Source organism: Chlorocebus sabaeus, chromosome 2, assembly GCF_047675955.1.
Source record: "Chlorocebus sabaeus isolate Y175 chromosome 2, mChlSab1.0.hap1, whole genome shotgun sequence".
Taxonomy (NCBI): domain Eukaryota; kingdom Metazoa; phylum Chordata; class Mammalia; order Primates; family Cercopithecidae; genus Chlorocebus; species Chlorocebus sabaeus.
The window spans coordinates 19,112,391-19,132,449 of NC_132905.1; the positions used below are offsets into that span (position 1 = coordinate 19,112,391).

Below are 20,059 nucleotides of genomic sequence, written 5' to 3' on the forward strand. Positions count from 1 at the left end.
AAAGATGCCTTTGTAAAAGGCCTCTGGGCTCCATTTCCTCAAACTATAAGAGGATAAGAAACCCCACCCTGCTACCTCACAGAAACACTGTAAGCATTGCCAAACAAAAGAACAAAATATGAATGCACCTTTAACTATATTAAATGCTACCTAAATCTAAAGTGATGATAATAATTACTATCATCAGCAAACGGAGTCATACCAGATATCCAGGCTTAACTGCTCCCTTGGCTTCCTCACTTCTGAATTATGTGTCATCATTCAAAGAGCTAATTTTTTTATAATAGCAAAATAAAATGTGAAATAAAAATAAGTGATAATACTTAATACACAATGAACCAGAAATAAACATCAACGGCCTTACAATTCTTGGCTAATAAAATTCTACCAAAATTCTGAAAGTAAACGTAGTGCAAATAACCCAACATATATTTCATTTGATCCTTTCTCCAACCCTGTGGGAAAAGCAGGATAGGTACTATTACATTTAATTTTTACAGACCACAAACTAAAATTCAAAGAGAAGGGTGACTCACCCAAGGTTCCAGCTAAAGCCTGGGCCATTCACCCTTCTTCTGATGTAATGTAATATTCATTCTACTGGTCTGTGTTACAAGGTTTCCCTATTTTCAAAGAAACTCACTTCACACAATGTCAGATTTCTAAAGTGATTCAGTAACTTTTTTCTTTTTCTTTTTCTTTCCTTCTTTCTTTTTTTTTTGAGACAAGATCTTGCTCTGTTGCCCTAACTCGAGTGCAGTGGCACAATCACGGCTCACTGCAAACCTTATACTCTCGGGTTCAAGCAAGCCTCCCACCTCAACCACCTGAGTAGTTGGGACCACAGGTACATGCCACCCTGCCTGGCTAACTTTTTTAAATGTGCTTTTATTTTTTTGTAGAGGTGGGGTCTCACTATGTTGCCCAGACTGGCCTTGAACTCCTGGGCTCAAGTGATCCTCTGACCTCAGCCTCCTAAAAAGCTGGGATTATAGGTATAAGCCACTGGTTCAATAATTTTATCATTCACCTGGCCTGGTTCAGTAATTTTATCATTTATTTTACAAAGCCAGCAAACTCTACCTTAAGCAAATGCCACATGGGAGACTGCACTTAAGAAGTGAAAGGGTGGCATCTATTGGTAGAAGTGTGTTACTGTAAGGGAAGTAGTTTCAGAGCTTCAAGATTTGAAAATTTCCATTGAACCTCAACAGTTCATTATTTGAGAGGTGGGTAGAAAGAAACACTGTATTATTGTATAGAGATGTAAGGAAAAGAAAGGAAGAAAGCAGTAGGAAGTTCTACAACTGATACCTATGACCACTTCGGTAATCAATTTCCAAGCAGCAATAGTTTTAATTACTTTGTTTCAGAGTAGTTTTAGATCAGTCCCTCTGGGAGCAAGCATTTGTTGGGAATGTATCTCTGGTTTTATAACAGAAGTCAATGGCAAATCACTGCGAGAAAAGTTTAGGTAATGAAATTTACTCCATGGACAACGTTACAAGAAAGGAGGGGAAAGTGGAAGGAGAGAGGAAAGCTGACATTTATGAAGTGACTACAGGTGAAGTATCCCTTAACCAAAATGTTTGGGACCAGAAGTGTTTTAAACTTTGGATTTTGGGGGATTTTGAAATATTTGCATTATACTTACCTGTTGACCATGTCTAATTCAAAAATATGAAATTTGAAATGCTCCAATGAGCACTTTCTTTGAGTGTTCAAAAGTTTCAAATTTTAGAGCATTTCAGGATTCCAGATTTGGGATACTCAATCTGTATTATATTGCAGGCACCTGTACTCCATTTAACTCTCATACAGACTCAAAATGTATCCTATGGGTTCTAGTATTACTTCATTTTACAGATAAGGACAATGAAACTCAGAGAGGAGAGGAAAGTGGCCCACAACTACTCAGCAAATGGTGAAGTCAGGATTTGAACCCTGAAACCCTGATTCCAATGATCTTAACTACCAAACCTACTGCTTCGTCACTAAAAGAACTGTCACTTTGGTACACTTGGTACCTTTATCAAGTCTTCTAAACAAATGTAAAATCTTTGCTGTTGTGAATAGTGCTGTAATGAACAACATAAATGCCCACCAATGATAGACTGGATAAAGAACATAAGGTTCTTTATACACCATGGAATACTGTGCAGCCATAAAAAGGAACGAGATAATGTCCTTTGCAGGGATCTGGATGGAGCTGGAGGCGATTATCCTAAGCAAACTAACAAGGAACAGAAAACCAAATGTCGTGTGTTTTCATTTATAAGTGGGAGCTGAATGATAAGAACACGTGGACACATGGTGAGGAACAACACACGCTGGGGCCTGTCAGAGGAGGGTGTTTGGGAGGAGGGAGAGCATCAGGAAAAACAGCTAATGGATGCTGGGTTAATACATAAGTGATGGCATGATCTGTGCCATAAACCACCATGGCACACATTTACCTATGTAACAAACCTGCACATCCTGCACATGTGCCCCTGAACTTAAAAGTTGGAAATTTTAAAGAGGAGAAAAAAAAGTAAAATGTAACATTTCAGTCAAAAAATCTAGATGTATAGAACCAATACCCTGAGTTGTGTTTTTTCTCAGTAGCAGTACAATAAATTACCATCAATCAGCCTTCTCCTCCCTATACTGTCCATTAGAAATCTCAGTAATATCAGCATCAAACTCCAACAGAGAAATGAAGAAAGGAAATGCAACATGCTTTCCATTCCAGCATTACTGGTGCTTAGAGTAGGTGTGTTATCAAAGACAAAAGATGCCAATTGCGTTGTATTTCATTTGAGTAGTGGAGGATCCAGATTTGTATTAGGTAAAAGTGGTCCCGTTGGGAGAGGGAAATGACACCAGGAACACACCTTAGATAATGAGAAAAGTTCTGCATCATGTTTTTTCTTTCAAAGGCACTGGGCTACAAAAGCAAATATCACTTTCAAGAGTTCTAACAGAGACCCTTTCTTTGGATGAAGTGGGAAAACTTGCATAAATCTCCTTTGTCTTCTCAACATTTCGTGTCCCAGGAATAAGGATTACTGAATTGTCAAGAGTTCATGTAAGAAAAAAAACAAGAGGTAAAGCTGAGAAGAAAGACTGAAGAAAATATCTTTAACAGCTCAAAAGAAGAAGAGTGAAAAATGTGTGTCTAAGTGAATGAGATCATAATTCAAAGGCATGGCTACAGATCCAGGAATAAGAAAAACACATTCATCTCAGCTGAAAACTAAAAACTGTGCTTTCTAGATTAATAGCTAATTTACATTTTAAATTTCAGCCATTGAAACCTTCTTGATGAATAATAAACAACACTGAAGTTACAGTTGTTTTTCTTTTTCTTTTCTAACTTCAAATTATAGAAAAATTAAAGTAACTGAACCAAATCTGGTTTTGGTTGTAATGAGATTCAAACTTTAAAAATTTCAGGTTCTGATTACAGCAATTAGGAATTCCAGGCCTCCAGGTTGTTAACACCTGGCAACATTTTAATACCTGAGGCATGCCAACAATGTTTGCCAGGAGATTGATTACTCACTCTTCCTGTGACATGTGATGTTATGACTAGAGTTTTAGGGGCTGCTTTATACAAATAGCACTAAAATGTGGCAGAGGGAGACTCTGAATAAATCTACTCCTTGCTGTTAAAAAAAAAAAAAGCTAAACACACTTAAAACATGTAACTTGCTTCTCAAAACTGACAAAGCATGAAAAAACCAAAACAATCATAAAAAATTGCATTCCCTATTTATGAATAGGTTTATGAAGCAATCAACTTAAAAACTGTTGCAAAAAACCTAAATGTGTATCAACAGAGGACTGGCAGAATAAACTACAATACATCCTCACAATAGAATACTAAGCATAGGAAAAAAGAAAGAGGACTATTTCTACGTACGGCTATGGAGTAATTTCTAGGATATATAATTAACAAAAAACAAACAGAAAAGAGTATGGATAGGACACTCCTGTTATCTCAGAATGGTAGTACAAACATACCGTATTTGTCTGTGCATGCATGCATGCACATATGTGTCTGTGTATATCTCCCAAACATAAAAAAAGGAGGAAACAGACGAGATAGGAATAGAAACTAAATCGGAACAACTTTGTTTTGCAGACTTGCCCTTGGAACCATATAGTTTATATAACTATAAAGCAAAACAATAAAAAGCAATACCTCAAACAAAAAACAAAATGAAACAAAAAACCCATCAGCCAACTGAGTTTGTGGCATAACCACATAGAAATTATTCCAAGTAGCTCTAACATATAATAATTTGATTGTACATCTATATGGGATATCCCTAAGGACAACAAGCTGCAACACAAATCTTTAACTGTTTTCAGTATTGTTGTTAGAAGTACTGGTATTATTATTCTGAGGCTCACATTTATTGTGAATTGAAAAACAAATGAGTAATTATATCAGAATTGCTGGCAAGATATTTGGCATGGGGGGAAGGATTACAGATGTAGGATGAAAGTGGTTAAGGAAAAAACTAGTAGTATTCAATATACACTGGAAATGGCAGAAGAATGCATGAGTTTGTAATAGACACATTTCCTGGATTCATCCATTGAAATGGCTTAGAAAAAAATGACCTAACTGCAATGAGTACAACTTGCACCCAGACTGTGGTCTTATCTAATTACCATTTCCCATTTTAAAAATCTGAGTTGCTTTAAAAAAAAAAAAAAAAAAAAAAAAAAAAGGGCCGGACGCGGTGGCTCAAGCCTGTAATCCCAGCACTTTGGGAGGCCGAGACGGGCGGATCATGAGGTCAGGAGATCGAGACCATCCTGGCTAACACGGTGAAACCCCGTCTCTACTAAAAATACAAAAAACTAGACGGGCGAGGTGGCGGGCGCCTGTAGTCCCAGCTACTCGGGAGGCTGAGGCAGGAGAATGGCGCAAACCCGGGAGGCGGAGCTTGCAGTGAGCTGAGATCCGGCCACTGCACTCCAGCCCGGGCGACAGCGCTAAACTCCATCTCAAAAAAAAAAAAAGTCTGTTTCCAGGTTTGAAGCAAGACGAGCCTGGAACATCTCACACTTCATCATACTAGAAAGCAACAATGCTCTCACTAACTAACAGGGAGTATATAAAGCATACTTCAATAAAACACTTAGAAATAACTACTGGGGTTATATCAAGATGAAACAATTTGAACATAAGAAAGAGTTGAAAGGATTGAAACAGATCAAATATTTTTAAATCCATGAATTTATGATACAAAAAGAATCACTGGTTATATCTTTGGAGAATGCTAGGGAACCAATACATTATTTTGAAAATGTTAATAAAAATTAAAAAATCAAGTGCATATTCTGTCTTTTCTATATACATTGTACCTGAGATTATCTAAATAACAAAATGCTTCTTACTTCAATTGGTAAATGGAGAAGAAATGATCAAATGTCACCACTTTGTAACCTCTAATGAAATGGCATCCAGACAAAGACCTTTACTGGTTTCTAACAATAGAAATACAGAAATGACCATATATCCAGATACTATGAACCTTCTGATGGAAGTATACATACCACCTATGAAATACCCTTGCCAAAAAAAAAAAATTGAACCTGATTCTGATCAAGTTTCTAGATCAGCAATTCTCAGTCTGGCTTGCAGACCCCTGGAAGATCCCTGACACACTCTTAGGGGACTCTGTAAGACCAAACTATTTTAATATTAATCTTAAGACATTATTTGACTTTTCTACTGTGTTGACATCTGCACTGGTCATACAAAAGCAGTGGGGGCTAAAACTGTTAGCCTCAGTATAAATAAAAGAGTGGCACCAGTGTTAGCAGTTATTGCATTCTTTACAGTCACTGGCTACAGTTTTTTAAAAACCCTTAAGAATGTCCTTGATGAAGTAGTAAAAAAGGATTAATTTTATTAAAGTTCATGTCTTTTTAATAGTATCTATGATGAAATGGGAAGTCCACATATAGCACTTCTGTTGTGACTGAAATACAATGGTCATTTTGAAGCAAAGCACTTGTGCAATTGAGCTGCAAGCTCAACCAGCTGCTTTTTTCCACAGAGCACCATTTTTACACAAAAAAATGACAAATTGTGAGTATTCAGACTTGGGTATCTGGCAGACATTTTCTCAGAAATGAAAAAAGTGAGTCTGTCACCCAAAGGAAAACAACTAAGAGTGTTGTAGCTGATGATAAAATGCAAACCTTCAAATGAAAATTAGTATTCCGGAAAACTTGAATCCACCACTGTGAGCTTGACAACTTCCCTACATTTAGTTAGATACTCTTCTGATGAAACTGGTCATAACTTCAAGGAATGTGGAGTTTCTTTTTTATATTGCTTAATGAAATGTGCCAACATTTAGAAGATCCATGTAACTGAATGAACCAACATTTTCCAAATGCCCAATGCGTGATGTTACAAAATCACATGTGAGTAAAAGTTCCACTCAAAATTTTAAAACACTAATGAATTTTAATATACATAGTAAGAAATTTTCACGAATTTAGTTTCATATTCTACATTGCAACTAACCTATAAGAACCCACTACTTGTTGAGTTTTGGTGTAGGGTCAAAGAAGACTATCCACAGCTATCTTAAACAGCTATTACAATAGTTATTTTTCAACTACACCTCTTTTTGCTAGGCTAGACTTTCTTCCTGTACTTCAAACAAAACAATATATTACAACAGACTGAACGCAAAACAGATATGATCACCTATCTGTGTAAGCCAAAAAATCTGAAAATTGTAAACAATGCTATTTTTCTTACTCATTTGTTTTTGTTTCGGGGAAATAGTCATTTTTCATAGAAAAAAATACATTACTATATAATTAGCTTATTTTAAGTAAATAAATTATTTAAAAATTTTTCAGTTTTAATTTCTAATTCAGTAAATATTAGTAGATAGGACTCCCATGAACAAAAGCCCTTTGGGGTCCTCAACAATGTTTATAAGTATGAAGGGGTCCTGAGGACCGCTGTTCTAGATAAAACTACCCATTTATAAGAAACTCAGGGAACATATTAAATAAGACCCCTTAGATGCAATCAGCAATATCCCGAATGAGGGAAACTATATGGGATAACAACTGGGTTTCTCCAACAGTATCTCAAAGTACATGAGCAAGGGTAGCAGAAAGGGAGGGCTTTAAATTAAAAGTGGCTTAAGAGACATAGCAACCAACTTCCTATAAATCTCATTTGGATCCTAATTCAAACAAGCTAAAATATCTATATAAATCTAGGAAACTAAACAGTAACAAGGCATTTTTTGGCATTAAGGAAATTTATTACTCCTAATTTGTAAAAGTATGATAAAAGTATTATAATTGTATTTTTAAAAGGTCATTAATCTTTTATAAATACATATGAAATATTTAGAAATGGTATATGCCTGGGATTTGCTTCAAAACAAGCAGTGTGGGTGGTGAATAGTGGAGGTGAAGGATTAAATAAAACAAGAATAGTTGACTTGGTGATTGTTGTAACTGAGTAATGGGACATTAAATTTTACCTTACCATTAAAGGCCAGTAAATGTAAGAATATGCACTAATTTTTAGACTCATTTTGAAATAAACGAACAATAATTTCAAAGAATGTTTTGGGAGAGTTATTTTTGTCTCTATGAAATGGCAGATAAAGTTTCAAGTTGTAGATAACTGAGCTCCCAGAAAATATCAAGATGCATTCTTGAGAGTATTGACTTAAGCAGAGGCAAATAAAGCATCTCTTCTATCATATCAATCATGATTTCAAATTACAAATAAGGTAGTAATAATTTTTACCTCCCACCAAGTGTCTGATTTCTAATATGTACGGCCAAAAGCAAAAAGTACAATTTAATAATAAATAAGTAACTGACTATGTTCTGACAATTCAGTAAAGCTTCTTTGTAAAACCCAAAGAAATCTCAACTTACAATCAGATTTGGAGCCCTGATCTAGGAGAGAATGGTTAAGATAAAGTTTCCTGGAATCATAGGTTGTTATCGGCCTCCTGGGAAAACCTCAGGGCTAAAATGTATCTTTCCCTACCACAAAAAGCCATGTGAATGGCTTACAACTATCCAGGGAATCCAAACAATCAATTTTGTTCAGGTTCTGTTACTTTTATCAAATTAAGTTTGAATTAACAGTTTGGTGGTTTTATATCCTGACGGACCCATTATCACACAACTTCAGATGGATATTAGCTCTCTGTGCTGCATTAGGACTCTATTTTTAATTTCTCTGATACACTAAGGAAAAATCTAAAAGAGCACTAAATATTTCCAGCAAAAAAGGGTACATTGGGCATTAATTTACTTCACCTGAAGTTCTCTCCTTCTCTCCCTTCCTCACTTTTCCCACACATCCACACTGGTAATGCTCCAGCTCAATTACTCAGTACTTCCTGGCCCCATGCCACACTCCTTAGTATCTCCACAGACACGCTTCATCTTTCAAAACACACTTCCAATGACACTTACTGGTGCCTTCCCTGGGGTTCTTGCTCTCTCTTTTGGGCTCCTACAGCCCCTTCTTTATGTACTTTATGGATAGAACTTACCAGAATAGCCTAGAAAAATGCCACACAGTACAGATGGTTAAAAGGATGGGCTCTGGAGCCAAAACTGCTTTGGTTAAAATCCTCACTGTATCACTAACTGTATAACTGTAGTCAACCACCCCTTTCAGTGTCAGGGTTTTTTTTAATTGACAAATATAAATTGTACATATATATTGTATACAACATGATGTTTTGAAATAAAGTAGTCCCTCCATTATCCACAGGGGATACATTCTGAAAACCCCAGTGGATGCCTGAAACTGTGGATGGTACCAAACCCTATACATTAAGCTTTTTCCCATATGTAAATACCTATAAAGACGTTTTATTTATAAAGTTATTATAGTTAAGAACTTAATAACTAATAATAAAATAGAACAACTACAATAACAATTCATGGATGGAAGGTTCACATTTGTTCACAATTTCATGGCTGGATGATTTGTTCTTACCATAGATCTTAGCAACCTCAGCATATGGTTTTTTCCCCCCTCATTTTTGGTCAAGAACTTTCACCTTTTCTCTTAAAAGAAGCACTTCACATCTTCTCTTTGGCAAGCTGGAATTGCCAGCATCGCTACTCTTGCACTCTGGGGACACTATTAAGCAAAATAAGGGTTTCCTGAACACAAGCACTGTTATGCCTCAACAGGTGATCTGATAACAAAATTGGCTCCTACGTGACTAGGAGTGGGTACCGCGTACTGCACAGATATGCTGGACAAAGGGATGATTCATGTCCCAGGCGGGATGATGCGCAATGGCACAGGATTTCATCATGTTACTCAGAATGGTATGCTACTTAAAACTTAGAAACTGTTTATTTCTAGAATTTTCCATTTAATATTTTCAGACTGCAGTGGGTAACTGAAACCTCATAAAGTGAACCTCATAAGGAGATACTGTATGTACATACATTGTGAAATGGCTCAATTGAGTTAATTTACATGTGTGCTACCTCACATACTTATAATTTCTTTGCAGTGAGAACACTTAAAATCTACTCTCTCAGTGATTTTCAAAATACAATACATTGTTTATTAACTAGTAACCATGTTGTACAATAAATCTCTTGAACTTATTCTTCCTATTAAGCCTCAGTTTTTTTTTTACCCCTAAAATGGCAATAACAACATTCCTACCTCATGGGATGGTTCTGAGAATGAGGTAACATATGTAATGCCTGGCACATAGTAAATTTTCAATACATGTAAGCTATCATTAGTATAATGTATCAAAATCACTTGATTATTTTCCGCTACCTCATAAACTCTCTAAGGGTAGTGACTATATTTGAGTTTAATTCAATTAGTAGTTGAATTAAATAATGAATGAATTCAGAGACTATGTCTGAGTTTAATTTAAAATGGTATGCTAACTCTAAGCTGGGCAATTGCTAGGTGTTAGGAATACAAAGATGGGTAAGATAAAGTGAAGGCTGTAAAAGAGCTTGTAGTCTTATCGATTCACACATAGTACACACAGAGAACCTCAATAAATATAGATTGAATTAATATGTGGGGGCCAGTTACTATCAACTCTTTTTATAGAAGAAGTCATAAGAGATCTGAAAGCAACTTCATTTGAATAAACAGGAAATTTACTCTAAAACCGAAGGATACTGAAAGCTAATAATCACCAATACGTGCAAAGTTGATAACTGACTGAAAAGTATTATGGTTCTCTTAATCTGTGTAAGTCCTGGTTAACTTTATTTAGACTAAAACCAGGAAAAATCTCAATAGAAAGTTTAAAAATGTATCTCGCTCTATTTATTTAAGGTAAGCAAGTAATATATTAATATAGTAATATATTCTCTCTGTGTGTAAAGACAGCTAAACTAAAGTTCTCTCCACAGGTAATGACTTTCAAGTTATTTTTAGATGCTGTCTTTTTTATCTATGCAGCTGTATATGTGCATAGACATAGAAATGGTAGCATGATTTGTGTTTTTTTTAATTTACACAAATTTTACAGTTTGCATTATTTTGTAGTTTATCATTATATAATACACTCATATATGAAAACTATGCATCCAACAAAGGTGTATATATTTTTTAAAATTTATATATACTATATATACACACACACATACACATACATAGGCATGTTTCTCAATCCTACTCTGTAACATTGAATTTTTTTTTTTTTTTTAAAGACATGGGGTCTCAATCTGTCACTCAGGGTAGTATACAGCGGTGCAATCCTAGCTCACTGCAGCCTCAAACTCCTGGGCTCAGGAGATCCTCCTGCCTCAGCCTCTCAAGTATCTGAGACTATAGGTATGTACCACCAAGTCTAACTAATTTTTTCTTTTTTTTTTTTGTAGAGATGGGGATCTCACTATGATACTTAGGCTGATCTCAAATTCCTGGGTTCAAGTGATCCTCCCACCTTAGCCTCCCAAAGTACTAGGATTACAGGGTGAACCACCACACCTGGCCTATGTTCTATTCTTATGCCAACATCACAATGCTTTCATTATTGTGGTTTTGTGGTATGTTTTAATCTCTGGAAGAATAAGATCAACCTTGTTCTTCTTGTTCAAAAGTATCTTCCATATTTTTATGCAGTTATACTTCCACATGGGAAGTAAATATGGCATAATGTTTAAACATCTATTTATCTAAGTTTTCAAATTTAATAATATAAAACTATAAATAATAATCTCTGTTCACGCTGCCATATTCTGTTTCTAGTAACTCTCTCTCTCGCCTTTCCCCTACTGCAGTTTATAGACACACTCTTCCTTTTTAACTTGATCAAATCTAACAAATATCAGGTCCTTTCAAATATCCTGCTGTTGGTTTTTACCATTCAACTTTCTGGTTTGTTTTCTATTTCATTAAATTCTGCTTTTATCTTTATCCTATTTTTAACTTATTTATAATCTTTCTTGTATTCTAAAAAGAAAATTCATTTAAGGCTATAAATCTTCTTCTAAGTGCCATTGTTTACTGCCTCCCACGGGTTCTGAATTACAGGGATTTGAATTTTGTATAATTCTTATTATTCATTTCTAAATTGTTTATAATTTATATTTTTATTTTCTCTTTAAAGTAAGATTTAGGAATATGTTTCTGTATCTCCAGGTGGGATAAAGTGGCTTTGACTACTTTCTTAATGTTAATTTCTAATTTTATTGCATTATAGTCAGCTAACGTGGCCTGAATAATTTCTCTGTTGAGATTTCTTTTTTAACCCTTTCAAACACCGGCTGGGCATGGTGGCTCATGCCTGTAATCCCAGCACTTTGAAAGGCTAAGGCGGGTAGATCACCTGAGGTCAGGAGATCGAGACCAGCCTGGCCAACATGGTGAAACCCCATCTCTACTAAAAATACAAAAATTAGCCAGGCGTGGTAGCAGGTGCCTGTAATCTCAGCTATTTGGGAGGCTGAGGCAGGAGAATCACTTGAACCCAGGAGGCAGAGGTTGCAATGAGTCAAGATCACGCCACTGCAGTACTCCAGCCTGGGCAACAGAGCAAGACTCTGTCTCAAAACAAAACACAAAAAAAATATAGTTACTCAAAGCTGACAAACACAAGCAATGGGGAAAGGACTCCTTATTTAATAAATGATCCTGAGATAACTGGCTAGCCATATGCAAAAGACTGAACCTGGATCCCCCTCCTTAAACCGTATACAAAAATCAACTCAAGATGAATTAAAGACTTAAATGTAAAACCTAAAACTATAAAAACCCTAGAAGATAACCTAGAAAACACCATTCTGGATATAGGACCTGGCAAAGATTTCATGATGAAGACAACAAAAGCAATTGTAACAGAAATTAAAATTGGCAAATAGGTTCTAATTAAACTAAAGAGCTTCTGAACAGCAAAATAAACTTTCAACAGAGTAAACAGACAACCTACAAAATGGGAGAAAATTTCTGCAAACTACGCATCCAAGAAAGATCTAATATTCAGAATCTATAAGGAACTTAAACAAATTAACAAGTAAAAAGCAAATGACCTCATTAAAAAAGGAGCAAAGGACATGAACAGACACTTCTCAAAATAAGACATACACATGGTCAATAAGCATGTGAAAAAAAGATTCAGGGAGGCCGAGGCGGGCGGATCACAAGGTCAGGAGATCGAGACCATGGTGAAACCTCGTCTCTTCTAAAAATAGAAAAAATTAGCCGGGCGCAGTGGCGGGCGCCTGTAGTCCCAGCTACTCGGGAGGCTGAGGCAGGAGAATGGCGTGAACCCGGGAGGCGGAGCTTGCAGTGAGCCGAGATTGCGCCACTGCACTCCAGCCTGGGCGACAGAGCGAGACTCCGTCTCAAAAAAAAAAAAAAAAAAAAAGGTTCAACATCACTAACCATTAGAAAAATGCAAATCAAAAACAATGAGATCTATCTCATACCAGTCAGAATGGCTATTATTAGAAAATCAAAAAATAACAGATGCTGGTGAGGTTGCAGAGAAAAGGGATTACTTATACACTACTGGTGGGAATGTAAATTAGTTCAATCATGGTGGAAAGCAGTGTGTCGATTTCTCAAAGAACTTAAAAGAGAATTACCATTCAACCTAGCAATCCCATTATTGAGTATATAACCAAAGGCACAGAAATTGTTCTACCATAAAGACACATGCATGTGTTGTGTTCGCTGCAGCACTATTCACAATAGCAAAAACATGGAATTAACCTAAATGCCCATCAATGACAGACTAGATAAAGAAAATGTGGTGCATGTTCACATGGTATACTACACAGCCACAGAAACGAGCAAGATCATGTCCTCTGCAGCAACATAGATGAGCTGGAGGCCATTATCCTAAGCAAACTAACACAAGGACAGAAAACCAAATACAGCATGTTCTCACTTGTAAGTAGGAGCTCAACACTGAGTACACATGGACACAAAGAAGAGAACAACAGAAATCAGGGCTTCCTTGAGGGCAAAGGGTGGGAGGAGGGTGAGGATCGAAAAACTACCTATGGGGTACTATGCTTATTACCTGGGTGATGAAATAATCTGTATACCAAACCCCCATGACACACAATTCACCTGTGTAACAAACCTGCACATGTCCCCCTGAACCTAAAATAAAGGTAAAAAAAGAATAAAACATAGTTGTTTTACAAATATTCCATGTTTTTAAAGTTTCATATATATTAGAAATTTTGTCTATTTTCTGTTTTATCAATGTTGTTAATTGTGTTAGTTTTTTGTCTAACTGAAATGTCAGTTTTGGAGAGAAGAATATTTAAGTCTTCTTGATTAACTTCTTGAAACTATAATTGCAGTATTCTATCAGTTTGGGATAAATATATGTTTCATATAGGTACATGACTTACATCTTCTAGATAAAGTATACCTTTCAATAGTATAAAACATATCCTTCCCAGGTAACATTCTTTCGTCTTAAATTATATTTCATCTGAATTTTTTTGTTTGTTTTTTGGGTTTTTTTTGTTTTTTTTTTGAGATGAAGTCTTGCTGTCTTACCCAGGCTGGAGTGCAATGGCACAATCTCAGCTCACTGCAACCTCCGCCTCCTGGGTTCAAACAATTCTCCTGCCTCAGCCGCCTGAGTAGCTGGACTACAGGTGCGTGTGCCACCATGCCCAATTAATTTTTCGTGCTTTTAGTAGAGACGGGGTTTCACCACGTTGGCCAGGCTGGTCTCGAACTCCTGACCTCACGTGGTCCGCCTGCCTCGGCCTCCCAAAGTGCTGGGATTACAGGCGTGAGTCACCATGCTTGGCCTCATTTGGTATCAATATTGTTTCACCTACTTTTTATTTTAGTGAGTATTTGCCTAGTGTAACTTTTTCCATTCCTCTGTTTTAAACTTTTCGGTTGTATTTTCTTTTCGTTACATCACCTATAAACAGCATTTAGCCAGAATTTGACTGTTATTTTTATCCAAACTCTTTCTCTTTTAATAGGAGATTTTAGTGCGCTCACATTTACTGTGATTACTGATGTATTTACATTTAAACTGCTATCCCATGTGTCACTCGGCTCCAGCCACAATGGACTCCTTTCCTTCCTTACACACAATCTATGACCTGTCTCACAGTCTCTGTACTTGTTTCCCCTACCTTCCCGTGACTTGCTTCCCCTCTTCACTGATGTCTCAGCTGAATGTCCTGTCTCTCCACAAGGCCTTTTCTTACAATATCTCTTTACTGTGCTTTAAAAAAAAAAAAAATTTCGCTATTATTACCTGAACTGATATCTACTAGGGTACTGGCTTAAAGTCTATTTCCTTCACTGTAAACTCCATGAGAACATGGGCCTGGTCTGTTTTGTTCACCACTTTTGGCATTTGGGCCATCTCTTTTTTTTTATTTTTGTAATAGAGATGGGGTCTCACTATGTGCCAGGCTGGTTTCGAACTCCCACCTCGGCCTCCCAAAGTGCTGGGATTACAGGTGTGAGGCACTGCACCCAGCCCAGGTTATCTTAAACTAAAATATTACAGTGTGCTTTTGGAAGATTCATGAGCCAAACTGGATTTAAGTTTCCAGCTTTTGTGGCTTTCTGAATGGCAAAATGGGAAGGTCTGAATTCTCATAAAATATTACATTCTTTTCCAAAAATGTGATCTGCTAATAAAATACAAAATACCAATTTTAGAGACTATTGCATTTTCAAGCACCTTTTATATTTTAATCACTATGTATCTTAAACATTATTAGAAATCTTTGGGGGGGTTTCTAAACTTGGCAAATAGGCAATTCACTTTTAGAAATGGGACAAATATTCAGTTTCAGATGAAAATATGAAGTTTTTGTCAGTATAAAATTCTGCTACTCCTGATTAAATTACTTCCTATTTTCCATTTTGGGCAAAAAGGTCATTGGAAAACAGCAATTCCCTTCATAGAAGGAAACAGAATTCTTTTTTCCTAATTAAATACTGTCTGTCTAGAAATCGTAAAGTCTGTAAGAGACTGTGAGGGAGGCTGGGCGCCGTGGCTCACGCTGTAATCCCAGCACTTTGGGAGGTCAAGGCGAGTGGATCACGAGGTCAGGTGTTTAAGAGCAGTCTGGCCAAGAGAGCGAAACCCTGTCTCTACTAAAAATGCAAAAATTAGCTGGGTGTGGTGGCAGGCACCTGTAATCCCAGTTACTCAGGAGGCTGAGGCAGAGAAGTGCTTGAACCCAGAAGGGGGAGGTTGCAGTGAGCTGAGATCATCGCGCCACTGCACTCTAGCCTGGGCGACAGAGTGAGACTCCATCTCAAAAAAACAAAAAGCGATTGTAAGGGAAACATGTTAGCAAGTCTGACACATATCCTTCATTAAGCTTTCAGGAGATTATTCAGAACTTTCTTCACTGAAAGGACTAGCTCTTTATTTGCCAGATGTCACTTACAAACATACATTTTCCATATTTTATGTGCTTCTTTGGTACCTCCAATAAGAGTATAGGAAACTCAAAAGGGGAATAACAAGGAAATTTAAAAATCATACAATGTTAATAAAATAGAAATATATCCTTATCTCTGAATTTCTATAGTACCTAATAGAAAAGAAAACAAGAAATGTATATAAAGATATACTACTCTAAAAACCTTTTAGAACAACTTTAGTGGGTTAGAGTCACCAGGAGGACAGGTTAAAACACCAATGGGTGCTGTCCCTAGATATTCCTATTCAATCCGCCTGGGGTAAGGCCTGAAAAACTGCCTTTCTAACAGTCTCTAGGTGATGCTAACACTGCTGGTCTGGGACCACTTTGAGAACCACTGTTCTAGACTATTATTTCAAATGCTTGCTTTGGGATCAAGGTAAGAGCTATGTAACAAGAATATCAACAATGAAGACAGTTTTCATTTGATCTTTGTTGGTAGAGTAGCTCATATATCTCTCATCTCAATTTTCTTTTATCTCTTAGTTTGACATTTTTTTGTAAGAGACTTTTATAAGTAAATTATCTTGACACTCTGAAGGTACAAATAGAGTAGAATGTTATATCAGAATGGGCTGGCTCAAGCACATATAAATCCAAACAATTTAATGCAAGAGTCCCAATATCAAATGCCCCTAAGTGCCAGACAGGTCAGACAGTTAATACGAATAAGTGAAGTAGGCCAAATAGTGTGAAGAATTAGAGAGGTCATAGCTAAAGAGGGCAGCTACCACTCAGCTCCAGACAACCATTAACCAATAATATAGGTTACTGTAGCCAGATCTTTCACATTTTCAAAATAAGCTGGAGATCCAACACTTTGTGTAAAATCTCTTAAGTTTTTAACATAAGCAATTAATTTTAAAAATTTAAACACCATATAGAACACACAAAAAGGTCTGTGAGCTGGATCCTGCCAGTTCATGACCTCAGATTTAGAAGAAAGTCTCAGGAATAATACAAGTCATGCAATGTGCTAACCTGGTCACTGTGTGCCATGGGCCCACTCCCTCTAGAAGTCATCTACTTCCAAAATAAAAAGTACTTTCTCTAAAGACCTACTAAAGCTCCTCTGTATAAGTAGCTTGCCCACCAAAACAAGTTTCCTGCCAATGATCTTAGTATGAGAAAACTGTGGCAAAGAGAAATAAATTCTTTATATGCTGAAACTACTGATCCAAGAATAATGATTAGAATTAAAGATGGACAAAAGGCCTGAATAGACATTTCTCAAAAGAAGACATATAAATGGGCAATAGGTATGTGAAAAAATGCTCAACATCACTAATCATTAGGAAAATGCAAATTGAGACCACAATGAAAGAGCCAGTGCAGTGGCTCATATCTGTAACCCTAGCATTCTGGGAGGCCCGGGCAGGAGGATTATTTGAGGCCAGTAGTTCCAGATAAGCTGGGGCAACATTTCCAGACCTCATCTTTACAAAAAATTTAAAAACCAGCCAGGCATGGTGGTCTATACCTGTAGTCCTAGCTACTCAGAAGGCTGAGGTGGGAGGATTACTACAGACCAGGAGTTTGAAACTGTAGTGACCTATGATTGCACCACTGCACTCCAGCCTGGGAAAATAAGCAAGACCCTGTCTCTTAAAAAAAAAAAAAAAAAAAAAAAGAGAGAGAGAGAGAGAGATCATCTCACCCTAGTTAGAATGGCTATTATCAACAAGACAGGAATTAACAAATGCTGGTGAAGATGTGGAGAAAGGGGAATGTTCATATGCCATTGGTGGGAATGTAAAGTAACAAAACCATTATAAAAAACAGTATAGAGGTTCCTCAAAAAAACTAAAATAGATCTACCATATGATCCAGCAATCCCACTGCTGGGCATATATCCAAAAGAAAGGAAATCAATATATCAACAAGATATCTAAACTCTCCTATTTATTGCAACACTATTCACAATAGCCAAGATATGGAATCAACCTAAGTGTCCATCAATGGATAAATGGATAAAGAAGATGTGGTATCCAAACAATGGAATATTATCCAGCCAGAAAAGAGAAAGAAATGTTGTCGCTTCTTTTATTGCAACATGGATATTACTGAAGGTCATTATGTTAGTTACAATAAGCCAGAGACAGAAAGACAAATATCATATGTTCTCACTCAAGCAGGAGCTAAAAAAGTGGATCCTATGGAGACAGAGTGAAGAATGATGGTTAGCAGTGGCTGGGAAAGAGGTGAAAGCGGGATGAAGAGAAGTTGGTTAAGGGGTACAAAAATATAGTCAGAGAGAAGGAATAAGTTCTAGTATTCAATAGTACAGTAGGAAAATTATAGTTAATAATTTATTGTATGCTTCAAAATGGCTGAAGATTTATAATGTTCTCAAAGAAAAGTGTTTGAGGTAATAGATATCCCAATTACTCTGATTTGATCACTACACATCATGAACAGGTACTCAAATATTACATGTACCCTAAAAATATCATAAACAAGATTTTTAAAAATTAAAAAGGATTAAAGTGACTGGGTTTTCAAAATCTGTAACATTTAAAAACAAGGAAACTGGGCTTAGAAGTACTACAGATTTGCGGATTCTCAAACATTCTATCACAATGGTGATGTGATTTGGTACCCAGTAGTTAAACATCTTTGCCTGAAGACAGGATAAACTGAGAAATCAGTCCTTATGCACATGTTGAAGACAACTATACAGGCAACATGGAATAGATGCACAATAATTCAAATTTCAAAGGTCTACTCTGATTAGCAGTGGCAGCCTGGTGCACTGTGTTAAGGATTCTGAAGCTGAACCCTGATTCAGTGGAAAAGATGGGTGTCAAAGGCCTAGAAGAGGGGAATAGTAGCAGATGTACCCCATATTTGGCTACCTTTGAATAGTAAATAAAAACACTGCACCTGTGTTCAGAAATTCTAGTTCTCCTATAATGTATTAATATAGCAACTAGAATAATACCTTTTAAATATAAATAGGATCAAGTCACCCCTCCCAATAGTCTTTCATTCCACTCAAGAGTAAAAGCTAAAGTTCTTTTTATTACATAAAAAGCCCTACATTATCTCGCCCTCCATTATCTCTGATATCATTTCCTGCTGCACATCCTATTGATGCCATTCCAAAACATACTGTTTCTTTGTTGTTCTGTAAACACACTAGCCAAGTCTCTGCCTCAGGATCTTTGAATCTGCTATTCCCGCTGCCTAAAAATCTCTCCTCTGGATATTTACATAGTTCACATTCTCATCTTCTTACCAATGAGAACTTCCTTGACTACTCTATTTTTAAAAAACTACACACACATACACACACACTCTCTCTCTCTCTCTCTCCCCTAACCTCCCTTTTGCTTTATATTTTTTACAATACTTGCTACCATTTGACACAATAAATACTTATTTTCCTTCGCCTAGAATGAAACCTCCATGAGGGATACATTTTTGGCTGTTCTGTTAATGACTACATCCCTAGAATAGTGTCAAAAACATGACATTCAAAAAAAAAAAAAAAACAAAAACAAAAACCAACAACAACAACAACACTGGATAAGTAAGTAAATGAACAAACAGGTAATAAAACAAATGAACCTGGATTCTATCATGGGTTCAGTGACTAATCAATTAATTTGCCTCAGATGAGTTATTCTGGTCCTCAAAGGATCCCCACCATTAGTTGTATAAACTATAACATTCCCGCCATTTTATAAAAGTAGAAATTAAGTTACGGAAGAATGGCATCATTTCCTCTAGGCCAGTCAGTAGTATAGTGGAAAGCCAGAACTAGACAGGTCTATCAGAGTTCAAGCCTAATGCCCAATCTGAGCTCTGTTATAAACAACGGAATTATGACAGATGAGGATCAAACTTCAGAATTTAAGAATGTAAAAATAAAAAGTTCCTGAAGAGAAAAATCTTTACTGGTAATAGTCAAGAAGAAAATGCAGACTCCTTAGCTTACTTTTTCCCAAAATTTTTATTGCTCTACTCCTTAAATTCCTATGAACATTAATAAGTGTCTATGGTTGAGGGAAAATGTTCCACAGTAGAGAAAGGAAAACACATCCAGTTTTTCATATGAAACTGGAATAATTATATATTCATCTTCTGAAAAAACTGACAATAATGCTTTCAGCAGGGT

The 20,059-nt window shown here is 36.4% G+C and overlaps 1 protein-coding gene across 4 annotated transcripts in view; it reads right to left on the bottom strand.

Annotated features, from left to right (window-relative positions):
- The window catches only part of STK4 (serine/threonine kinase 4), a 107,025-nt gene that overhangs the window by 33,333 nt on the left and 53,633 nt on the right, over window positions 1–20,059 (bottom strand). The gene's annotated exons all lie outside the window — the stretch shown is intronic.